The sequence below is a fragment of the Schistocerca serialis genome, chromosome 2 (assembly GCF_023864345.2).
Source record: "Schistocerca serialis cubense isolate TAMUIC-IGC-003099 chromosome 2, iqSchSeri2.2, whole genome shotgun sequence".
NCBI lineage: Eukaryota > Metazoa > Arthropoda > Insecta > Orthoptera > Acrididae > Schistocerca > Schistocerca serialis.
In genome coordinates, this window is record NC_064639.1 from 424,503,429 (window position 1) to 424,527,374 (window position 23,946).

A 23,946-nucleotide genomic window follows, 5' to 3' on the forward strand; every position below is an offset into this window, starting at 1 on the left:
ATATGTGCTTTTAGAGAAGTTATGGCAGCTGCTGTTCTGTTATTCACTTCTTCTACATCACAAGGTGCAGGGGAGATGAACACACTTTCCTTCACGTATCCCCACAAATCGTGTGGGTTTATGTCTGGCTAAGTTGGAGGCCAAGAACGTAGAGCAGTGTCTCGCGGTTCCGTGCGAGCTGTCCAGCGTTGAGGCAGAACGTCATCGAGAAACTGACGTACGTTGCTATGTCTGTGTGGCGGAGCTCCGTCTTGTTGGAAAATGAAGTCACCGGAGTCCTGATGTTGTGGAAAAATCCAGTTTTGCAGCATTTGAAGATTTGTGTTTTCCTCAAAAAAGAAGGGACCGTACACTTTCTCACGAGAAATGATACAAAAAAATTCACTTTAGATGAGCCTATTTAATGCTCAGTAATGTTATGAGGGTCTGGAGTCACCATATGCGCACATTATGACGGTTTACTTTACTGCTAACACGAAATATTGCTTCATCACAGAAAATTAACCGTGGTAAAAATGTATCGTCTTCCATGTCTTCTAGGAGAGCACTGTTGATATCAACTCGTTTTCTTTTATTACCAACCGTAAAATCCTGTGTGGTTTATAAACCAAACGACACCTTAACATTCTTCAGACAGTGGTGTAAGGCATTGCAAGTTCCTTTGCAGCGCGGCGAGTGGATCTCGGTGGAACCGCTCAAACGTTTGCCGAATTCTGTCCACTGTTTCATCAGAAGTGCGAGGTCGTCCTGTACTCTTACCTTTGCACAAGCATCCTGTCTCTTCAAATTGGCGATACCAACGACGAATGTTATTGGGTCCAGGTGGATCGGTACCAAAACGTCGACGGAATGCACGCTGGACCGAGATCACTGACTTACTCTTTGCAAACTGCAGTACACAAATGCCTTCTGTTGAGCGGACGCCATCTTACTTCTGACTGGCTGCAAACTGAGAAGACGCATTCACTGACATCTAACGGCAATTTTCTCAAATTCTAGGCCACGCCCATTCAAACAATATACATTTCCTTGCCGACACGTCCCTTGTTTCGTATTTAATACTATCCTACATCAGGCCATTCTTTTTGGAACACCCTGTATATGAGAACAAACTGAGTTACATGAATTATAATGCGCACTAGCAGTGGAAGGTATATAAAGCGTGTCAGCGTCGGAAAGGGGGGACGGGAGGGGGGTGGGGGGTAGGACGCGGAAAACAATCCAGTCGTTGTCGTAATGCAGAAATGGAGTGACTTAACTGACGTCCAAAAGGGCAATGACTTTGAGGCCAAGGGTAGAAGCATTTCCGAAACAGCTAAGTTGGTAAACGGTAACTGGACCATCGTGGGTAAAGTATAGCGTGCGTCGCAAAATGCGCCGATCGAAAATCAGTGCACCACGACTCATAGAAGACAGGGGTGAACGACGGTTGCGGGGACGTGAGTGGCTGCTGAATAGACAGCAGCTGTTGAGCAACTGACTGCCCAGATGAACCAGTGGACTGCCATTGGAAATCTCTTCACTCGGTTGTGTATCTGCAGGTGCGAACTAATTCGATGCAACGACAGTATGGGACGAGTGATTCGTCTGCATGCTCTAATACTCCTCCGTCTAAATAACGAATTACTTCCATGTTGCAAAGAAATCCTTGAACATCTCTTCGAAAAGGTAACATTATGCCATCAGAAACTGCACTATAGTCCGATTTAAAGTAGTTGGCATTTGACAGCAAACGGGCTGGGCAGCTCCCGCCAGCAATAGAGTAATGGCAGTCTGCCATTGTTGTCCCACAACAACATCCTAGTTTGCTGTTGAAAACGGTACACATCAGCCTCCATAATGTCGACACACTTTTGTCAACTTGCAGATATCAGGTTATTTAAACTATTCCTAAGCTTCGTCATTGAAATGGGTATGCAGGTGTGCATGTGGGCCAAGCACTAAAACAGAGAAAGGAAAGATATGTCCGTTTTTTGCCACATGTGCTGTAGAAAATACTTATAGATTTAATACAAGATTTTCTTAGAACGCCCGTCTGTAACAACCGTGTGCAAGTGTTTTAAATGTGAAACTAGATTGTGAACTGTTTTATAGTGTACTTGTTGCTAATTTGAGGATTGTTATATGGGAAGATGATAGAAGGGAGTGGGAAGAGGACAATCTATTGTATTTCCTGCTTGCTGCGACAAGGGCAAGATTCGCGCACTCGAGAGGGATATGTAGTTTCAAACTCGATGTTGTTAATATAACTAAAGAACAATAATGAAGTGACTACACGAGAAATGTGCAGAGCTCTTCATCCATATGGATGCTTCGAGGTATGCTGCAGCTCACAGTCCGTAGCAGTTACGTAGCAGCAGTACAGTCTCCTACTGCCCCTTCTCTTCTAGTAATTTCCTGGCCATTGCACAGAATTGTTCCTTTACCAATTCAAGTGCCCTCGTTTCTTTCTAGCACCTCAGTTCGTAAGGGAAAAATACACCTGCTGGTGCCTACATCGAACTCTAGTTCTTGAATCTTTCACACCTACTTCCACAACGCGTCATTATTTTCGGTGTGCCTACTTTTTCTCGTAGCAAAAAGCGACGACTTGAATACATAGCCTCTGTGTGTGCCGTTAACTGATGCAGAGCCTGTGTTTTCATCATCACAATGTGGGCCATATGATATTCTTCACAGGGAGCAACTCTCAAGTTGGGGTGCTTCATATTTTCATTCTGATTCTTATAACATGTGGTAGAGCCTGACAAGAAAAAGCAAAGCGCCCTGAAAACATGAATGGTGGGACAAAGCGGGTTCTGGAACGCTTTTGATATCAAATTGATATACTAATTAATTAAATCGATTAGTTAAACCACCCCTCGACTTCCCCTCAAGCTGTTCTTCTAAGTGGTTTATGACCCCCAGGGATTGATTTGTGAGCACCTGAGGGTTTGGTTATGACCGTCTGAGGATGATCTGTCCTTCTGAGATACCCCCTACATCTCCCCTTTCCCCTCCTCCTCCCACACTCCTCTGGGAAAAGGACACTTTTTTGTCACTCCTCCCCATTTCATTTCTGAGGAACTTTTCTCCCTCCTGGGAAATCACTCAGCACTCTCCTCCCCTCTGATCCCCCATCTTGAAATTGGTGGGAAACAAACTCAGTCTGTCCAGAGATGTTGGTGTTGAAGGATCTCACAACATAAAATCCAAATCAATATCAACTGAGTAATACTGGCGGGCGCGGTCCTCAGACGGAACACACGACGCGGCGTGGACCGATTAGGGAGCGCCCAGCACGAAACAGAAGTGGAAATCATAGTAACAGTCAGGAGATAGAGTACCGAACATCTCAGACCGGGTCTGACACACCTCGGATGATAACCACATCCGTTGAGGACGGCCAGAACGGGCGCCGACGGCAGTCGGAACATCTGCGACTGGAGGGGTCCGTTGAAGCCGAGTCTGGCGGGCGCGGACCACAGATGGAACACTCGACCCTGCGCGGACCGATTAGGGAACGCCAGCTCCTCCCAGGCACTGGACTCGATCGACCCAAGGACCAGTCTCAGGTAGCACCTGAAGAAGACAGCGAGGCACGCTGTTGAAATATCGTGCGAGAACGACGCGAACATCCGGCTGGATTCCCGAATATCCAAGATGTCGACAGATCGCCGGGAAAGCATGAAGAATTACAATACTATTTTCCTTAATTCAGTTTGCATATTCTTTATTTAAGCAGTTTATGAGTGACAGGCTGACCCCCTCACCTCCCCCAATGGGGTTTGGTAGGAAAAAGACTCAGTATGTGCTGAGCTGACAGACTGGGAGGATATCAGGACACAAAGTAGGAGTAAATTCGTGAAATATATTGTTTATTTATTTAAACATTAGTTAAATTAATTGATTATGAGTGTGGGAAGTGCTCAACTGTGATTCTCTTTATTTGGGTGGGAGAAATAGCTCATTCTGATGCTGTCACAATCACAATATTAAAAATGGCGGAAAAGCTCTGAAAAGTGCAAGTCAAACAAATAGCTTAAAACGCTCACCACCACTGTACACTTATTTTTCTTCGTAACGAAACATACAGGGTGCATCAAAAAGAATCATCCAATTTTTAAAAAAAAATGTAACTATTATGTTATTTGAAATGTGTGTGCGAACAATATACTTTTGAAGAGAGCAAACTCTCGAGTTTTACTTTGTTCCCGCCAGTTAGCAACAGTGTGCGTCAACTTCATTTCTAGTAAAAATGGTGTCGTGACAACAGAAAGCGTTTTTTGTTCTACGTTTTGCGCAGTACGGGTTACTGATAACTGTTCAGCGTGACTTTCGAACCAGGTATGGTGTGGCTACTTCAGCAGCACAGAGCATTAGACGATGGCATGAACAATTCCCAGAAACAGGTTGTTTGTGTTAAGGCAAATCGCCGGTCTGTTCCCGAGTGTCTGACACAGACGTCGAACGCATCCACCATAGTTTCACAAGGAGTGCGCAGAAATATGTCTGCTGTGCAGCTCGACAGCTCAGCATGCCCCCAATGTCCGTCTGGAATGTGTTGCGTCGACATGGTAGCTGTTACTTCTGTAAAATATCTGTGAGTATGCGTACGGAACGATTTGAAGTGGAATGATCATATAAAATTAATTGTTGGTGAGGCGGGTGCCAGGTTGAGATTCATTGGGAGAGTCCTTAGAAAATGTAGTCCATCAACAAAGGAGGTGGCTTACAAAACACTCGTTCGACCTATACTTGAGTATTGTTCATGAGTGTGGGATCCGTACCAGGTCGGGTTGACAGAGGAGATAGAGAAGATCCAAAGAAGAGCGGCACGTTTCGTCACAGGGTTATTTGGTAAGCGAGATAGCATTACGGAGATGTTTAGCAAACTCAAGTGGCAGTCTCTGCAAGAGAGGCGCTCTGCATCGCGGTGTAGCCTTGCTGCCCAGGTTTCGAGAGGGTGCGTTTCTGGATGAGGTATCGAATATATTGCTTCCCCCTACTTACAACTCCCGAGGTGGTCACGAATGTAAAATTAGAGAGATTCGAGCGCGCACGGAGGCTTTCCGGCAGTCGTTCTTCCCGCGAACCATACGCGACTGGAACAGGAAAGCGTGGTAATGACAGTGGCACGTAAAGTGCCCTCCGCCACACACCGTTGGGTGGCTTGCGGAGTATGAATGTAGATGTGGATGTAAAACTATATAAAATTCAGCTAGTGCAAGCTCTTCGTGAAGGTGACAAACAACAACGTGTGGAGTTCTGTAATGTCGTTCTTGGCAAGTTGCAGGATGACAGTTTTCTTCCACACTTAGTGTTTAGTGACAATGCAACATTCGATTTAAATTGAAAGGTGAACCGTCTTAATGAGAGAATATGGAATATGGAACAATCATATGAAGTTTACGACATGAGAGGGACTCTCCAAAATTTAATGTGTTTTGTGCAGTTTCTCAGTAAAAGGTGATGGTCCATTTTTCTTTGCAGAGAACACTGTTACAGGAAGCACATATCTCCATATGCTTGAGAACTTTCTTTTCCCACAGTTGGGGAGTAATTTGAACGACTTCATTTACCAACAGGATGGGGCACCGCCACACTGGTATCTGGAAGTGCGGGAATTTTTAAAACAAAGGATTACTGAACGATGGATCCGTCGCACTGGACCAAATGATTCAGCCTTACACCGCTGGCCTCCGAGGTTACCTGACCTGACGGTGCCTTCATTACTAACAACAATGAATGAACTGAGACATCGCATAACAGCAGCTGTGGAACCTGTAACTCAAGACATGTTCACTGCAGTGTGGGAACAATTTGAATACCGCATTACATGTACCGTGCATCTCAAGGGGGCCATATTGAACACCTATGAAAAGATACCAAAAAAGCTTTTTGAGTTTCCGATTCATCAAAAAACAAAATTAATTTTATATGTTTATTAGTTTCAGAAATATAGACATGCCAAATCGGATGATTCTTTTTCATTCACCTGTATTTTCAAAGTTTGACGATTACATGCATACATTTTGAAAATCAAGTAATTAATTTCCAACATAAATAGATTGTAGCACTAAATATATCTAATGTCTTGTATGCACGACGTTTGAGAACGCAAGAATCCTCCACAACTCTTCCACTAAACATATCTGGCGGAAAAAAAAAGCACTCGCGATCGGGAAACACGCGCCGTCCGCCGCCTGCAGCAGTGCCAGGATCTGTGGCCATGCCAGCTCGGAGAGAACCAGAGACGCACACCTGTGTCGGCCACACCAGCAGTAGCGTGCCCTTCTCCAGCTGTACCAGATGCTCAGAGGCTGTAGAGGCCATCACTATGACTGCCCATCCGTCAACTGTTCAATTTATATGTGAGGAATAATTGTCCAGTGTATATTGAATCTTCTCCAATTTCCACTTAAAAATAAGACAATACATTCAACACACGCTTCCTCTTTTGTTACTGCTCAATCAGTATCCCGCTTACCGAGCGAGGAGGCGCGGTGGTTAACACACTGGACCCGCATTCGGGAGGCCGACTGATCAAACCCGCGTTTGGCCATCCTGATTTTGGTTTCCCATGATTTCCCTAAATCGCTTCAGGCAAATGCCAGGATGGTTCCTTTGAAAGGGCATGGCTGACTTCTTTCCCCATTCTTCCCTAATCCGTTGGAACCGATGACCTCGCCTTTTGGTCCCCTCTACCAAATCAACCAACCGACCATCCTGCTTAGTTCGGTATTCAGCCACTGAGAGTGCGTCGCTGCCAACGCTGCCATGGGACTTCCCTGTCGCTGAGGGCCAGAGCTGACTAGGGGCCCTCTTCGTAACCAACCAGCCAGCACAGGATAAACTCTGACTTCCGGTCGGCCAAGCCCCCGCGATCACCCCTGCTGCCGGCTGCCGCACTCTGCGACACAAACAGGCACGGCTTTGATGTATAGTTCTAATCACAATTCCATCGCTGACATAAACTCTTCTGAGTTTAAAAAATCCACTTTACCCAGTCTGAGACACGGATGTAGTCCATACACTCCAAATTTATCCCGCAAAATGTAGATTCCTCCATTTTGTACGAGTTATTTTCAAAAACACAATAAATCGGGGCATACAACGTTTTCAGATCGCTAAACTATCATTACTTGTTGGGAATTTCCTTTACAACTGTATGACGCAGCCGGCCGGGGTGGCCGAGCCGTTCTAGCCGCTACAGTCTGGAACCGCGCAACCACTACGGTCGCAGGTTCGAATCCTGCCTCGGACATGGATGTATGTGATGTCCTTAGGTTAGTTAGGTTTAAGTAGTTGTAAGTTCTAGGGGACTGATGACCTTAGAAGTTAAGTCCGATAGTGCTCAGAGCCTTTGAAACTGTATGACTATATTTCCTCTAAGTATTCTCTCATCAGGAAAAAAACTGTTTTTATCAGCTTAATATCTGCTACGTCATGCATCACAGGACTACAACATTAAACTCACTTTTGTTTCTTGGCAGACTGCTCTACCTCAGTCACAGAACGCCTCCTAACTTTCGATTTCTCTGAAGGTAGCCAGATACCTCGTCACCTACGAATTCTGTGAAGGTAGGCAAATAGCAGCACAGAGGAGCTGTAAATGTCAAGCTAATACTACATATCACTTTATAAATTCTGTAATTTAGTTGATTTTATTACGATAGCCATTCTTCCCTATGTGGTGGTAGATTGAACCGTTAAAGTCCTGCTGTGACGTCTCTAGGGGCTTCCAACACACTAGGTCATCACTTCCTCCAAGCCGAAATGGATGGTAACCATTGTAAGATAGCTGAAGATATCCACCGCTAATTATGTTCTGTATGTCGGGTGCCTTATCATGTTGGTGAAAGTAAGTCATTTAGAATTTTGGTATACTGCTCCCAGCTCCCAAACTAATCCTGCTGAGACTTGTTGATCTGCGGGAGCAGTCAGTAGGACGTTTCTCTCTCTTCTCTCTCTCTCTCTCTCTCTCTCTCTCTCTCCCTCTCTCTCTCCCTCCCTCCCCCCACGGACCTCTGCACCTGTCCCTCCCATGCCACTGGCTCACATGCGAAATATTCTGGAAATGCTGACCCAGTGAACAACAGCAAACTACCTGTCTGCTGATCACCCCATCCCAAACATCTATGAGCCTGCAAACCTGGGATTCCCTCAGAATACAGCCCTGCAGGAGCATTCCTATTGGCTCCCGCCAAATTTCTGGAAGGATGCTTCGAGAACTCCAACGGGACTCCCTGGAGGTAAGGCAATGTTCTTATCAAGAAACAGTACTGAGAGCTGGCAACTGAAACTGACTGCAGAAGGATCCACCCCCTTGCAACATACTTTATGCATAAGGATGACGAAGATGAGAGACAAGAAATTTACGCTAGTATGGAGGCATATAGACCGGCTTTCTTCCCCTCGCTCTATAGGAAAGGAAATGACTAGTGTTACAGGGCACCCTCCGCCACACACCGTATGATGTCTCGTGAAATACGCACATAGATGTAGGTGTAAATTTAATGTACCTATTAAGATGTCAGTCCATCCATTTATAGGTGTCGCAAAACTCGCGAAAGGATGGTGTCTCTTATTTAACGAGAAAACAAACGACCACCTTCAGTTCCTGGTTGTCTCTCGGTAAAAGTCTATATACACTCCTGGAAATGGAAAAAAGAACACATTGACACCGGTGTGTCAGACCCACCATACTTGCTCCGGACACTGCGAGAGCGCTGTACAAGCAATGATCACACGCACGGCACAGCGGACACACCAGGAACCGCGGTGTTGGCCGTCGAATGGCGCTAGCTGCGCAGCATTTGTGCACCGCCGCCGTCAGTGTCAGCCAGTTTGCCGTGGCATACGGAGCTCCATCGCAGTCTTTAACACTGGTAGCATGCCGCGACAGCGTGGACGTGAACCGTATGTGCAGTTGACGGACTTTGAGCGAGGGCGTATAGTGGGCATGCGGGAGGCCGGGTGGACGTACCGCCGAATTGCTCAACACGTGGGGCGTGAGGTCTCCACAGTACATCGATGTTGTCGCCAGTGGTCGGCGGAAGGTGCACGTGCCCGTCGACCGGGGACCGGACCGCAGCGACGCACGGATGCACGCCAAGACCGTAGGATCCTACGCAGTGCCGTAGGGGACCGCACCGCCACTTCCCAGCAAATTAGGGACACTGTTGCTCCTGGGGTATCGGCGAGAACCATTCGCAACCGTCTCCATGAAGCTGGGCTACGGTCCCGCACACCGTTAGGCCGTCTTCCGCTCACGCCCCAACATCGTGCAGCCCGCCTCCAGTGGTGTCGCGACAGGCGTGAATGGAGGGACGAATGGAGACGTGTCGTCTTCAGCGATGAGAGTCGCTTCTGCCTTGGTGCCAATGATGGTCGTATGCGTGTTTGGCGCCGTGCAGGTGAGCGCCACAATCAGGACTGCATACGACCGAGGCACACAGGGCCAACACCCGGCATCATGTTGTGGGGAGCGACCTCCTACACTGGCCGTACACCACTGGTGATCGTCGAGGGGACACAGAATAGTGCACGGTACATCCAAACCGTCATCGAACCCATCGTTCTACCATTCCTAGACAGGCAAGGAAACTTGCTGTTCCAACAGGACAATGCACGTCCGCATGTATCCCGTGCCACCCAACGTGCTCTAGAAGGTGTAAGTCAACTACCCTGGCCGGCAAGATCTCCGGATCTGTCCCCCATTGAGCATGTTTGGGACTGGATGAAGCGTCGTCTCACGCGGTCTGCACGTCCAGCACGAACGCTGGTCCAACTGAGGCGCCAGGTGGAAATGGCTTGGCAAGCCGTTCCACAGGACTACATCCAGCATCTCTTCGATCGTCTCCATGGGAGAATAGCAGCCTGCATTGCTGCGAAAGGTGGATTACACTGTACTAGTGCCGACATTGTGCATGCTCTGTTGCCTGTGTCTATGTGCCTGTGGTTCTGTCAGTGTGATCATGTGATGTATCTGACCCCAGGAATGTGTCAATAAAGTTTCCCCTTCCTGGGACAATGAATTCACGGTGTTCTTATTTCAATTTCCAGGAGTGTATAAGCCCCTAATTTTCTCATTGCAGTGATTTCGTGAGACGTATGTGGCTGGCTGTAATATGTCTGCGGCAACGGCCTTGCCGCATTGGATACACTAGTTCCCGTGAGATCACCGAAGTTAAGCGCTGTTGGGCGTGGCCGGCACTTGGATGGGTGGCCTTCCAGTCGCTATGCCAATTGAGGAGCTACTCGACCGAACAGTAGCGGCTTCGGTCAAGAATACCATCATAACGACCGGGAGAGCGGTGTGCTGACCCCACGCCCCTCCTAACCGCATCCTCCGCTGAGGATGACACAGCGGTCGGATGGTCCTGGTAGGCCACTCGTGGCCTGAAGATGGAGTGAGTGAGTGAGAGAGTGTAATATGTCTACCCGCAACAGTTAGAAGAAGCGGTATAGAGCTCATGTCTCAGCTCCCTTTTCATTAGGGTGTCGCTTACCTGCCATATTCTCACGAATGTTCTGTGTTTATATTTGAATCCACCTGATTTCGACGAGTAAGAAATGTCCCCCGCCAAGTCACAGACCCTGCTAATTAATTCAAAATCGCATTACATAGTAGACTGTCTAATCCTCACTTGGTAGAGAGCTATCACAACGAGAAAAGTAGCGCACAAACGTACAGGATGAGAGTCACAACCATGCAGAGTAGACATGGACTGCACCAGGTACTCTGAAGCACAGCACCTACAATTAATCGATATTAAATGATTGTCTATAAATATCCCCCTGTACCTGTCCTATTCCCCTTTATTGTATTCCTGTGATTACCACGCCAGAAATACGACAGTGTAATAATGACAGAGTCTTCGTTGATAACATAGGGTTTCATAAGAAATACATCACCTTTTTTCAAATGAAGCATGCCGCCATAATACGAATTTAACAGTTTCATAGAACTTCCAATACACTATCCATTAAATCATTTACATCACTGCAACAGCCTCACACCTCGACGCATAATTCAGCGTTGCTACGAGAGTAGGGGGGAGATTCAGGACTTAATCAAAGCCTTGCTCATCTTTTACCGCTCGTTCTTTTCGTTAATGTACTGCCCATGATACTGTACTCCATCTGTAGCAGAGTATACCACATGGATGTATGCTTATGCATAGTGCTACTTATTAATTTAGAAGCAGAACCGGTACTTTCACATTTATCCAATTATCGACACCGAGGGCTAATTAATCAGCAAGTACAAACTAGACCAAATCAGTGTCAATTTTTCTCCAGCATAAGCAGTCATCTTTGTCCTCTTTGACCTCGATCCGCATTGTTGCTCAACAGCCTCTAGGTGACGTCCTGATGGGATTTGTGGTCACTCGCCTCCTGCATCATCACTTGTTAGTGGACACATTACACCCCCTTAAAAGCCCATACAGATGAATTCGAGTCCGACGAATTATTCTGCTTTAGTTCACTGACTTGTCAGTTCATATTGTTTGGACTGCCTCCCTTAAGATTTCAGCAAATTCATCCAAACCCGACATATGCATTCTACTTCAGCTCGCTACAGATGCTTACTGCTAGGAATTTTATGGCAGTGAAGCTTCCGATGACGGTGTATGGGATTTCTACTTCTAGTAATGCGCAATAGACTTAGTTATGTTCAGGTCAACTGTCGATTCCACCACAGGTCTTCCCACCTGCTTTTTGAGAACTCCTCCTCCTGAGATCATCCCGACTCTAAAATAATTCACTGCAAGTGGTTGTACGCTGCATGCTGGAGGGTACATAGCTCCAGTATTATCGATAACCCATCTATCCCAATCTCACACACTGATCAAGTAAAAAATTGCCTAATACTTCCATACGTACCTTAATCCACCCCATAAATTTCTGAGAGAAATGCGGCATCTTAACCAGAGATTTTTTTCTGTCACATATTCAAATGGACTGTGCCCACCTGTATGATCCTAGCAGCATCCACATGCTGACTTTGCTTCACAGACCATTCACTTAACACAAACAGATGTGAGCTCACACGATTGGTAGACATCGAATATGTAGTGTCAAGCTTGGGTATCAATAATACTGTTCACAAGTATGTACCATTTAACCACAAATAGGTCTATGTATGCTGATGTTGGGATAGCAGATGACAATTACCCCAAAGTTATAGTGGATACTGAGAGTCTATAGCGAGATACGAAGCTGGGAGCTCGTTCAAATAGAATGGGGGAAGCTGTGCGGTAAATTCAATCATTCTAAGATCAACAAAAGTTCACTGCAAAGTGGTATACCTACTCAAACAGATTTTGCATGCAAAAAATGTGGAATTCAAAGTATATAAGAAATCACTTATTAGCGAAATACTGTCACATAGTTTCCAAACGTCATTTAGTGCTAATTAAATAATGTGATGCTGTGTGTGACGCTCCCTCGCACTATTATCAAATGTGCAATTAAAACTGCAGTCTTCCACGGCATATAGGTGCGTATAGATCCCCTTCTGATTTCGAAATTAATTTGCTTATAAAGGAAAAACAAATACCCAGTAATCCAGAGTTTCAATGGAATAAGATGCGAATAACTTAAACTCAGGATGCCTGTCAGGGCTATTTAAGTACACTGAAGCTGTGCGTGGTACTCCTTCCCACCATTAACAAATGTTCCATTAAAACTAGAGTCTTCCATGTCATATATTGCATATAGACTCCACACTGATTTCGAAATGTAATTTGCCCAAGGAGAAAAAAATACCCAGTAATCCTACAGTGCACTGGAATCAGATGCACATAACATAGATACAAATGACTGTTAGGGCTATTTAAGTACACCGACGCTGTATAGGATACTTCCTTCCATAGTTCAGAAACGTCCCGTTAAAAGTACAGACTTCCACATTATATTCATCCCATACTGATTTTTGAACTGTAACACTAGCATTTGGACAGGATCAAACTCTTAACAGTCCATTTCCATAGTTTTAAATCAGAGCTTAAAAAGCATGAGCTTTTTAGTAGAGAGATCTTCTTATGACAGTCCTACAGAAGTAAGAAGTGTCTGTGACACAGTCACTGCCAGGCGGGTACTTTTCCGATGAATTGGTGACTATATGTTTGAAATTCTAAGAAAAAAAACATAAGCTCATGAAAAAAATTGTAGAAGTTGGCAGCTACTGCGATATTCCATACAGCAGCTCCATCAGAAACGGGTCTTTACATCCTTTCTTGCTGTTTTTACCTAGTATTCCTACTGCCATCACATTTTCATCCCCATGTGGTAGACAGGGTTTCTCAGCGTTTACAGAGAGGAACTTGACAAATTTATTACATAGATAACCTGGTAACACATAATCACACACCATTTCCAGGTACAACGTTACACTATACCATCCGTCTAATGTGCCGTCCCACGCCACCCGACATTATATCCGGATACCGACCAGCTAGTGCGCTATAGCGTACTGTGTGAAACCGTCTTCAGGTACAGCACTGTAGTCTACCGGAAGTTATGACCTGTACCAATCCATCTGAAACCATATTTGGGTACAGCGCTATAGCTTCCCGGCAGCTAGTGCTCTGTACCAACCCATCCAAAACCACGTTCAGGTACAGCTCTATTCTCTTCCATCCACTTAATGTGCTGTACCATCAGCATGTAAGGGTGAAGCTCACGAGTGGCAGTCTCTCCCTTCTACCAGCCACGGACACCATGTGTGTGTCGAGGGGTTCACGTTTTTGGTATATATACATGCCTGTGATTCGTGTTATGCTCTAAAGTGTCTGGCAGCCTTCGACTTCGAGTTAGAAGGATGAATCCAACGAACAAACACTTTCAAAAGTATTTGGTGGTTTTAGCAGCTATCTACGTGGTAAATTTCTCAAGTTTGTCTCTGTGTGGCCATGACAATGTGCTGGCAGAAGGAGTGCTAGGTAAAAACAGCAAGAAAGCACCTAAAGACCCATCATAAAAACATGCAAGTTAAAAATTGCTCTTCTGATGGAGTAGTTGTCTGGTATATCACAGCAGCCGCCATGTCTTACAATTCTTTTTCTCATAGCCTATGTTTATTTTCTTAGGACTTCAAACATCTGTTCATCACCTCATTGAAAATTCACCTTCCTATGACAGTAATGGTGTCACAGACTCTTCCCATTACTGATAGAAAGATCCTTGATAATGCTCATATGTTGGAAGGAACTGTGAGAAGCCACACCTGAAAATATAACTCTTAGACCTTTCAGGGACAACTGTATAGGGATGGATGTTGGTCAGAAATAGCATGCTTTTTCTGCATGGTTGGAATGTCGCTTTGAATAACACACAAGAAAAAGTGATAACTCTGTCTGCCATTGTAACAGCTGAACTGTTAAATTCCACCTCATGTAAAATGTGCTACCCGGAAAGCAATTAAAGACTCACGATCAAACCATGTAGACTGGAAATGGCTGACATTAAAATTGCTATTCTGATGGAGCAGGTGTCTGAAATATCACAGTAGCTGCGATATCCTATAATTCATTTTCCAAGAGCTTATGCTTATGTTGTTAGAATTTGAAACGTCTAGTCACCAACTGATCGAAAATCTACCTTCCTGACAGTGACCATGTCACAGACTCTTCCCGCTTCTGAAGGAATGTGACAGGAAGATCCATCCACTAAAAAAACCTGGTTTTTAAGCTCTTTTTTAAAACTATAGAAATGGTCTGTTAGAGTTTGATCCAGTCTAAATGCTAGTGTTACGGAAGTACATTTCAGAAATCGTTGTGGGATTTATATGGTGCAGATGACTATGGTTTCAATACAACATTTGTTAATTATGGAAAGCAGTACCTCACACAGCATAACTGTACTTAAATAGCCCTGATAGACATTTGGAGATTTAGTTACACGCATCTCATTCCGTTGTACCTCTGGATTACTCATTTTTTTCTTCCTAAACAAATTACACTGCAAAGTCAGAAATGGATCTGTATGCACGTATGTAGTAGCATGGAAGACTGCAGTTTTAATAGCACATCTGTTAATGGAGGTGAGGGAGCAACACACGCAGCATCACTGTACTTAAATAGCCCTGACAAACGTTTGTTAGCTATGTTACAGACATCTGATTCCATTCCTTTCCTGGATGGGCTGTATTTTCATCGTAAGCAGATTACATTTCGAAATCAGGATTGAGTCTATATCCACCTATATGGTATGGAAGACGGTAGTGTTAATGGAACATTTGTTAATGGTAGGAGAGCATACCACACATAGCATCACTGTACTTAAATGGCGCTGACTGGCGTTTAGAAACTATGCGGCAATATTTTGCTAACAGTTATTTTTTTGCATGCTTTTAATTCCACGTTTATTGCATGCAAAACCTCTTTGAGTGGGTATATCATCTTGTAATGAACTTTCGTTGATCTTAGAATGATTGAGTTTACCACTGAGCTTTCCCCACTCTATTTGAATGAGGCTGATTTTTTTTTTTTTTTTTTTTACTTCACTATTTACTACCTCAAGTTCCACTATAACTTAAAGATCATCTGCCTTCCTGACATTAACACACCTAGACCTGTTTGTGGTTAAACGATACATGCTGGTGAACAGCAACATCGATTCGCCAGCTTCACACTGCATAGTTGCTGTCTGTCAATCCCGTGAGCCGACACCTGTTCATGTTATGTGACTGATGTGTGAAGCATAATAATCATGTGGTTCTGCTAGGATCATACAAGTGGCATAGCCCATTCGAATATGTGATGGAATAAAATCTCTGGGAAAGACGACATATTTCTACCAGAAACATATGGAGTGGATTAGTGTGTACAAGCATATAGGCAAATTTTTACTTGAGCAGCATGTAAGATTGACATATATGGGCAATCGATAATACTGGTGCTATGTACCCTCCACCATGCTCTGTACAGTCGCTTGCTGTGTGTTTGTTTTAGATGTGGTATGTTTGTAGGTGACGGAGTATTCTGCAAGTAGGTGGGAAGACTTATGGTGGAGCTTGTAGTTGATTTGAACGTAACTAAATCTATTGCACATTAATAGGAGTAGAAATCCGATACACAGTCATCAGAAGCGTTAATTCCCGTAAAATGTCTAGCACTAAACATCTGGAGTTAGCTGAAGTAGAATGGATATGTTTTGTTTGGATTCGTTTTCTTGATTCTTGAGGGAAGCAGGACAAACTCTAAGGACTGTCAAGATGGTGAGTTAGAGCAGAAGAATATGTCAGACTCAAATTCATTTGCACGGATATTCAAGCGGGTGCGATCCAGGCACTAAAATGTGACGGTATAGGAGGATAGTGACAGCAAATCCAGTTGATATGTCACCGAGAGACTGTTGCACTATAATCTGGATCAAGGTGTGCAAGGTACTAAGATGACTGCTGTTGCTGGAGGAAAATTGACATTGATTTGGTCTGGCTTGTGCTTGTTCATTAATTGGCCCTCGATGTGCGGTAGTTGGATAAGAGTGTAAGTACTGGATTCGCTTCTAAATAAATAGGTAGCACTACACATAGGCGTACTACCCGTGTGGATATACTCTGCTCTAGACCGCAATCGAAAAGAACATGGGGTAAAAGATGACCAATGCTATAATTTAGTCCTAAATCTCCCACTACTCTGGCAGTAGCTCTTAATTATTTGTGGAGTTGCGAGGCTGTTGAACTGATCTAAATGATTCAATGGATAGTGTATTGGAAGCTCCGTGATACTATTTGATTCGTATTATGAAGCTATGCTCCGTTTGAAAAAAAAGGTGATGTGTTTCTCACGAAACACTATGCTGTCAACGAAGACTCTGACACCATTACACTGTCGTATTTATAGCATAGTAATAATAGGAATGCGTTAAAGGACACTAGGATACATATAGGGGGATATTTATAGACAATCATTTGATATCGATGTACTATATGTTCAGAAGTGAGCTCTGTACTGCTTCGTCTAAGAATGTGGGTGAACATATTAAACCACTCTCCTGGCCAAATCGGGACTCATCGGTGAAAAGAGCATTGGTCCACTCCTTGACTGTCCAGGTGGCATATTGACGACTCCGCTCTAGACGTTCCGTTCTGTGAAGACGCGTCATAGGCACACATACAGCAAATCTCTGACAGCAAACGCCGCTCTGTTGAAGCCTTCTCTACACCGTCTGCCTCGATACAACACGTCCAGTGGAGGCTGCGAGGTCCGATGCAAGTTGCTGCGCATTACTAAGGCGGTACCGTCGTGCCCTCACAGCCAAATAATGGTCCTCTGTTTCTGATGCCAGACGTGGCATTCGGGATACAGTTTCGATCTCTATAAACTGTCGCCAAGTCCGAGAAACAACAGAATGATTCACGTTAAGGCATCGGCCCGCATGAGTTTGCGACTGCTTTGTTTCCATTCTTCCTCTCGCTCTCCGCCGCAGATAATCTGGTAGACGTCCTACTGCACCATACTGCACCGTCTCTGACTGTGCACACAGCGATTGTGGATGTGGGACTACCCGGTAAACAATATTCCGCTTGATAGGTTTCGTGACGCCATTTCCGTGCAGACACGATGGTACGGACATCTGTTGACACTTTGTATGATTATATCGTGAATTAGACACAGGACGGGGAAATAGCGGTTTGTTGCTTTAATTTGGACACCAGTGTAGTTCTCCATATCACGGCTGTGTACGTGGTACCATATAGAGGCTGCCGGACAAATGAGAAATGGACGTTAGTCTTACGGTAGTCAAATACCTGTCAAGGAAAACGTGTGTGTCTAATTTGTATGCTATGTGGATTTAGTCGCAACGCGAAAAAGGCTATCATCATAGCAGTTTATTTTGTAGGATGCAGCCCTTTGCAGATCTCGACGCACTTATGAACAGTCACCGCTGTCGTCTGCATTCTGAAGGCACACTTGGTTTGCTCCAAACACTGACATAACATTGAAAAGAAACAGTCTTGCTCGCGTTTTCCCGAAACTTACGACCGGCAGTGTTTTTTCTAGGAATAACTGTGAACCTCTGGTTTCGAAATGAATGGACGGTGTCAACTAGAGACATCGAATACTCTGTGACAACTTTTTTCTACTTAAGCTATAGGTTCAAAACCCATGGTTTCCCCTCAAAAGACGCAAGGATGAATTATATCACACTGACTCTTCGTGAAATGCACCTCCGGCAGAAACGTAGCTGCGACGGCTGTCAAAACACTTGTATTATATCCAGAGAAATTCTTCCAAAAGTGTGGATATTAAGGACTCAGTGCGTCACTGTAGAAGAGTTCGCAAAAAGTTAAAAATTGAAGCAAAGAGGCCCAGATAATACTCGGTATTAATATTTGGCGCCGGCCGAAGTTGCCGCGCGGTTCTGGCGCTGCAGTCTGGAACTGCAAGACCGCTAAGGTCGCAGGTTCGAATCCTGCCTCGGGCATGGATGTGTGTGATGTCCTTAGGTTAGTTCGGTTTAACTAGTTCTAAGTTCTAGGGGACCAATGACCTCGGCAGTTGAGTCCCATAGTGCTCAGAGCCATTATTAATATTTGGCTAAAAATACAAAATAATATGTTCTTCCAAATGATTTCACTACCACGTGATGACTGAAAATGCGACCCGTCTGGAACGGGAGCTGTTGTACCAGTAGAATGCCTCGAAAATATTGTTCAGGCCCTAACGCTACCCTAGTCTCCTTTCGTATGTTTACCGCGTGTTTGTTATCCGCCCCTTCTTGCTGTACCTACTGACATTCATTGAGTAATAGAAACAGAAGACAAGGCTCAGCAGAGAAAAATTCTGTTTTCCATCCGGAAATAATTCAATTTCAATACTAGCTATCAGATTAAAATCTTTTGCATCCATGCACTGTAGTCATGGTGAGTGCATACGCAATGTGTGTCTCAGAGTGCCATATCCCAAAGAACTCCTAAATTTTTGTGTTGTATACGAGTCTTCGTGTTCCCTGTATTTTTGTACTGTGAGTTGTTCTACTACGGAATCTGATACTTCCACGCACTGTTGCAGTCGGGCACAACGCGACTCACGAGCCCTGCATTTTCAATAACGACCTTGAAAGCGGCGCCAATAGGAAACCCACGATACAATAATTTCACTACAATTAAATGAATAGATCATAAATTTCGCCACATCAGCAATACAGATTTTTTTGTCAGAACCCCATGATAAATAACTTTTGTAGCTCATATTAATTTCTTCTCTAACAGCGGTGAGCGGCAAACGCACAGGCATTTTTAGCGGAGAGGGAAATATATTCGTTCCCCTTTTGTACTGATGTCATCTAGTTCGCTATTATTCTGTTTTTAGTAGGGCGGATTGCAAAAAAGGACACTGATTTTTTGGCCGGCCGTTGTGACCAAGCGGTTGTAGGCGCTTCCTCTGGAACCGCGCGACCTCTACGGTCGCAGGTTCGAATCCTGCCCCGGGCATTGATGTGTGTGATGTCCTTAGTTTAGTCAGGTTTACGTAGTTCTAAGTTCTAGGGGACTGATGACCTCAGATGTTAAGTCCCATAGCGCTCAGAGCCATTTGAACCACTGATTTTATATTTCCCAACTGGAAATTTATTGAAGACATTACTGATATTTGTCTTACGTATAATGTAGGAAAAAGTGGTTAAACCTGTCGACGACGACGGGGATATTAAGGGCTTGACACAGACTCGGCTTGGGGAAAGCTAATCGACAGTACCACCCCCATCCCCCTCCCCCCCCCCCCCCCCAAAGGAACCATTTCCACATTTGCCTTAACCAACCGCAGCACCCTACGTTCCTGTTTCGCAATTCACATCATGACCTCCATGCTTTAAGACACCTAATCTTGCCGCGCGGGATTAGCCGAGCGGTCTAAGGCGCTGCAGTCTTGGACTGTGCAGTTGGTCACGGCGGAGGTTCGAGTCCTCCCTCGGGCATGGGTGTGTGTGTTTGTCTTTAGGATAATTTAGGTTAAGTAGGGTGTAAGCTCAGGAACTGATGACCTTAGCAGTTAAGTCCCATAAGATTTCACACACATTTGAACATTTTTTGAACACCGAATCTTGGAGTTGTTCGGCGTAATAAACAGTGAGTAGGAAGTTCCCGAAGTATCTTTCACTCTACGGCAGGGAGGCTCCTTTGCAAGGGTCCGTGTTCCAGTACCATTCCGGCACAAGATACAAACTGTCAGAGAAACTCACAAATGTGCATACCACCCTGCAAAGGGAAAGATTCATTCTGGAAACAAACCTTAGACTTTGGCTAAACCTTGCTCCAAAAGGTCGTTCTTCCCAGAAAAGTGCGCAGCAAAGCTTCTGAGGAATTTTGGATGTATTGCGCAAGTCCTAAGTGGTACCTGAATAACTCATTCGGTAGGCAGTGTCTAATTCTCAAACGGTGATAAAAAAAAAGCCTCTGAATAGGTTTTGTTGACATCGATCATTAGCGTTTCGTCTGCGTGTACTGCACATACTCGGCTTCTGTGTGTGGCGGAGGATCGTTAGTGTACCGCTCATTGCTGTGTGAACAATGACGTGGAGAACGATTGCCGTTAAGCTCCGTATGAGCTCAGATTTATCGTATTTTCCTGCCCTGCTAATTTCGCTAGATATATATGTGGAGTAATATAATTTGGACTGTTCTTGGAATGTACGCTCTCTGACTATAACGGAAAACTTCTGTGCTTCAAAGCTCGTCTCTTTCATCGTCTCACTGAGGTTGAAAGAATATTTATGTGACGCGCTCATGCTTCATCCAAGTACTTTCATGTGGACAAATTACTCTTTCTAATGGGTGAACGTCGCTTATGTAATTGGTCGATAATGTATTTATCGGCCTCTTCGTGCACAATACATTACATTGATTGATACTGAGAGTCAACCAAGCATCCTGTATAGGTCTCATCCACATCGATGCAAAGTTCTCTGCGACCACGATGTGTAGAACAGTATCCCCTGCTAACAACCTCATGAACCTTGCGACCGGGTCTTTTATACGTGCCCTGGACAATAACGTAATACTATCTTTGGACCACATCCGAAGCTACTTCCGTATCAGCAACACGCGTTTCTCAACTAACTTTCCTTATGAAAGGGGGGAGAACTGTCTGATTATGCGATTGAAGAAGAAACAGGACTCGTCAAGGAAGAGATAGGGGATCCGCTATTAGAGTCAGAATTTAAAAGAGCTTTGGAAGGTTTAAAATTAAATAGGCAGAAGCGATAGGGAGCATTCCATCGGAATTTCTAGAATCATTGGGGTAAGGGGCAACAAAACGACTATTCACGCAGGTTTGCAGAATATATAAGAGTGCAGATATACCATCAGACTTTCGGGAAAACATCATCCACAACAAAAGTAAAGGCTCCAGAGAGACAATTCTGACGTCGCGGTTGATAATGGAAGCAAGATCGACGAAAAATTGAGACACTTTTATTGTATTTGTAAACATGGAATAAGCGTTCGATAATACAAATGGATCAACATGGGTAATACACAATATGTACAAGAACCAGAAGAGAACAATATGACTGAAAGACCAAGAACGAAGTGCTCGGACTAGAAAGACAACGAAGTGCTCGGATCAAAATTGTTTAAGACACGTATGTATTCTTTCACCCTTGCTGTTCAATCCATACATCAAAGAAGTAGTTAGAGAAATAAAAGAAAGTTTCAAGAGTGGGGTTAAAATTCAAGGTGGAAGGATATCAACGATAAGATTCGCTGATATCATTTCAAAAAAAAAAAATGGTTCAAATGGCTCTGAGCACTATGTGACTTAACATCTGAGGTCATCAGTCCCCTAGAACTTAGAACTACTTAAACCTAACTAACCTAAAGACATCACACACATCCATGCCCGAAGCAGGATTCGAACCTGCGACCGTAGCGGTCACACGGTTCCAGACTGACGCACCTAGAACCGCTTGGCCACACCGGCCGGCGATGTCATTTCTGTCCTCAGTGAATTTGAAGAGGAGTTACAGTACGTGTTGAATGGAAAGAACAGTCTAATGAGTACAAAATATGGACTGAGAGTAAATCGAAGAAAGACGATAGTAATGAGAAGTAGCAGAAATGAGAACAGCGAGAAACTAAACATCGGGATTGAGGGTCACGAAGTAGATGAAATTAAGGAGTTCTGCTATTGATGAACAAATTTCTGTGAATGTACGTCTGGAGCACAGCATTGAATGACAGTGAAAGAGAAGAGATCGAGGCATTTGAGATGTGGTGCAACAGACGAATATTGAAAAGTAGATGTACTGATAAGGTAAGGAATGGGGAGATTCTCCGCAGAATCGGAAAGGAAAGGAATATGTGGAAAACACTGACAAGAAGAAGGTTCAAGGTGACAGGACATCTGTTGAGACATCTTGGAATAACCTCCATGGTACTAGAGGGAGCTGTGGCGTGTAGAAACTGTAGAAGAAGGCAAGACTAGAATATATTCAGCAAATAACTGAGGACGTAGATTGCTATTTCTACTCTGAGATGAAAAGTTTGGCGCATAAGAGGAATTTGTTGCGGGCTGCATCAAACCAGTCACAGCACTGATGACTCAAAAGAAAACAAAAAGTCAAAAAAAGTGTGCACGGCCCTACATGCCCAGCAACAAACTGAAGTAATGCACGTAACACGGCGCGTTTTTCGTGCCCGGTTAATGTTTCGACGCTATAAGCGAAAACAGCGGTACAGTATTTTCTTTTCTCTCTGCATTCCTTAACTTTTCTGCTCCACAGAGATTATTTTTCTGGAGAAATAAAGTCAGGTGTGGTGAAACGTCGCACCTGTGGAATGTGCCGCTGAACAAAAGATAACTGGCCAAGTTTCACGTCGTGGCCATCTGCTGCTTGCGTGGAATGTCGGCCTTTAAGGCAAACGGTGTGTCACAAATTCCATGTCACTCGCCGCGAAAAACCTTTCGATTAAATGCCAGCACCTAATTTCGTCATTCTGGAGAGAAAAACACGACATACCGTGCAACTTTTGCGCCTGCTTGATGTCATTTAACTTACGTACGAGTATGGTGCAATATTCCCACTTGTTGGAAATGCTCGCGACCATGGGCCGTTTACCAGTCGTGATCATTCTTGTCTTATAACCGGAACATAAAGCTTCAATACACAGTCCTGGAAACGGCTTCGAACTGCTTCCCGCAAGTAATGTTAGTTCTCATTCTCTTCGCAAATCGGCAGCACTTTGGTTACAAAGCTAGCGAGCAAATTAAAATCTTTTCCTCAGATTCACTGCAGTTGTAATGAGTATATACACAATATGTTTGTTTCATAACATCATATCCAGTGGGATACTCTATTATTGTGTTATGAGGAGTTGGTTGTCCCGTGCTTTACTTTAACGGTAAGCTGGTCCACTAGAGAATCTGCTTACATTAAGGGGTTGTTGCAGTAGGACATAACGCGGCTCACGAACTCTGTTTCCGTAATGGCCATTCAAAACGGCGCCGGTAGCAAATTCACGATGCAATTTCAGCACAAATAAACAGATCATAAACTTCACCACTTCAGCAATATCGGTTTCCTTGTCCGAATGCCCATGTCGAAAAATGTTAGATTTTCCGTATTCCTTTTGTGAAGAACTCTTTGCTAAGTATTCAGGTGTGTGTGAAATCTTATGGGACTTAACTGCTAAGGTCATCAGTCCCTAAGCTTACACACCACTTAACCTAAATTATCCTAAGGACAAACACATACACCCATGCCCGAGGGAGGACTCGAACCTCCGCCGGGATCAGACGCACAGTCCATGACTGCAGCGCCTGAGACCGTTCGGCTAATTCCGCTCGGCGCTAAGAATTAATGTTTCTTATTTGAAGCTTAGATGATCTCTTTATAAATCTAAAAACCACTCAAGGAATACGACTACGCCTCTTCCGACTGGTCGACTACTGTCTACAAGACAGTATGGGGAGCGATCTGTGATCGTGGGACATGTGACCAGCATGTGCACAA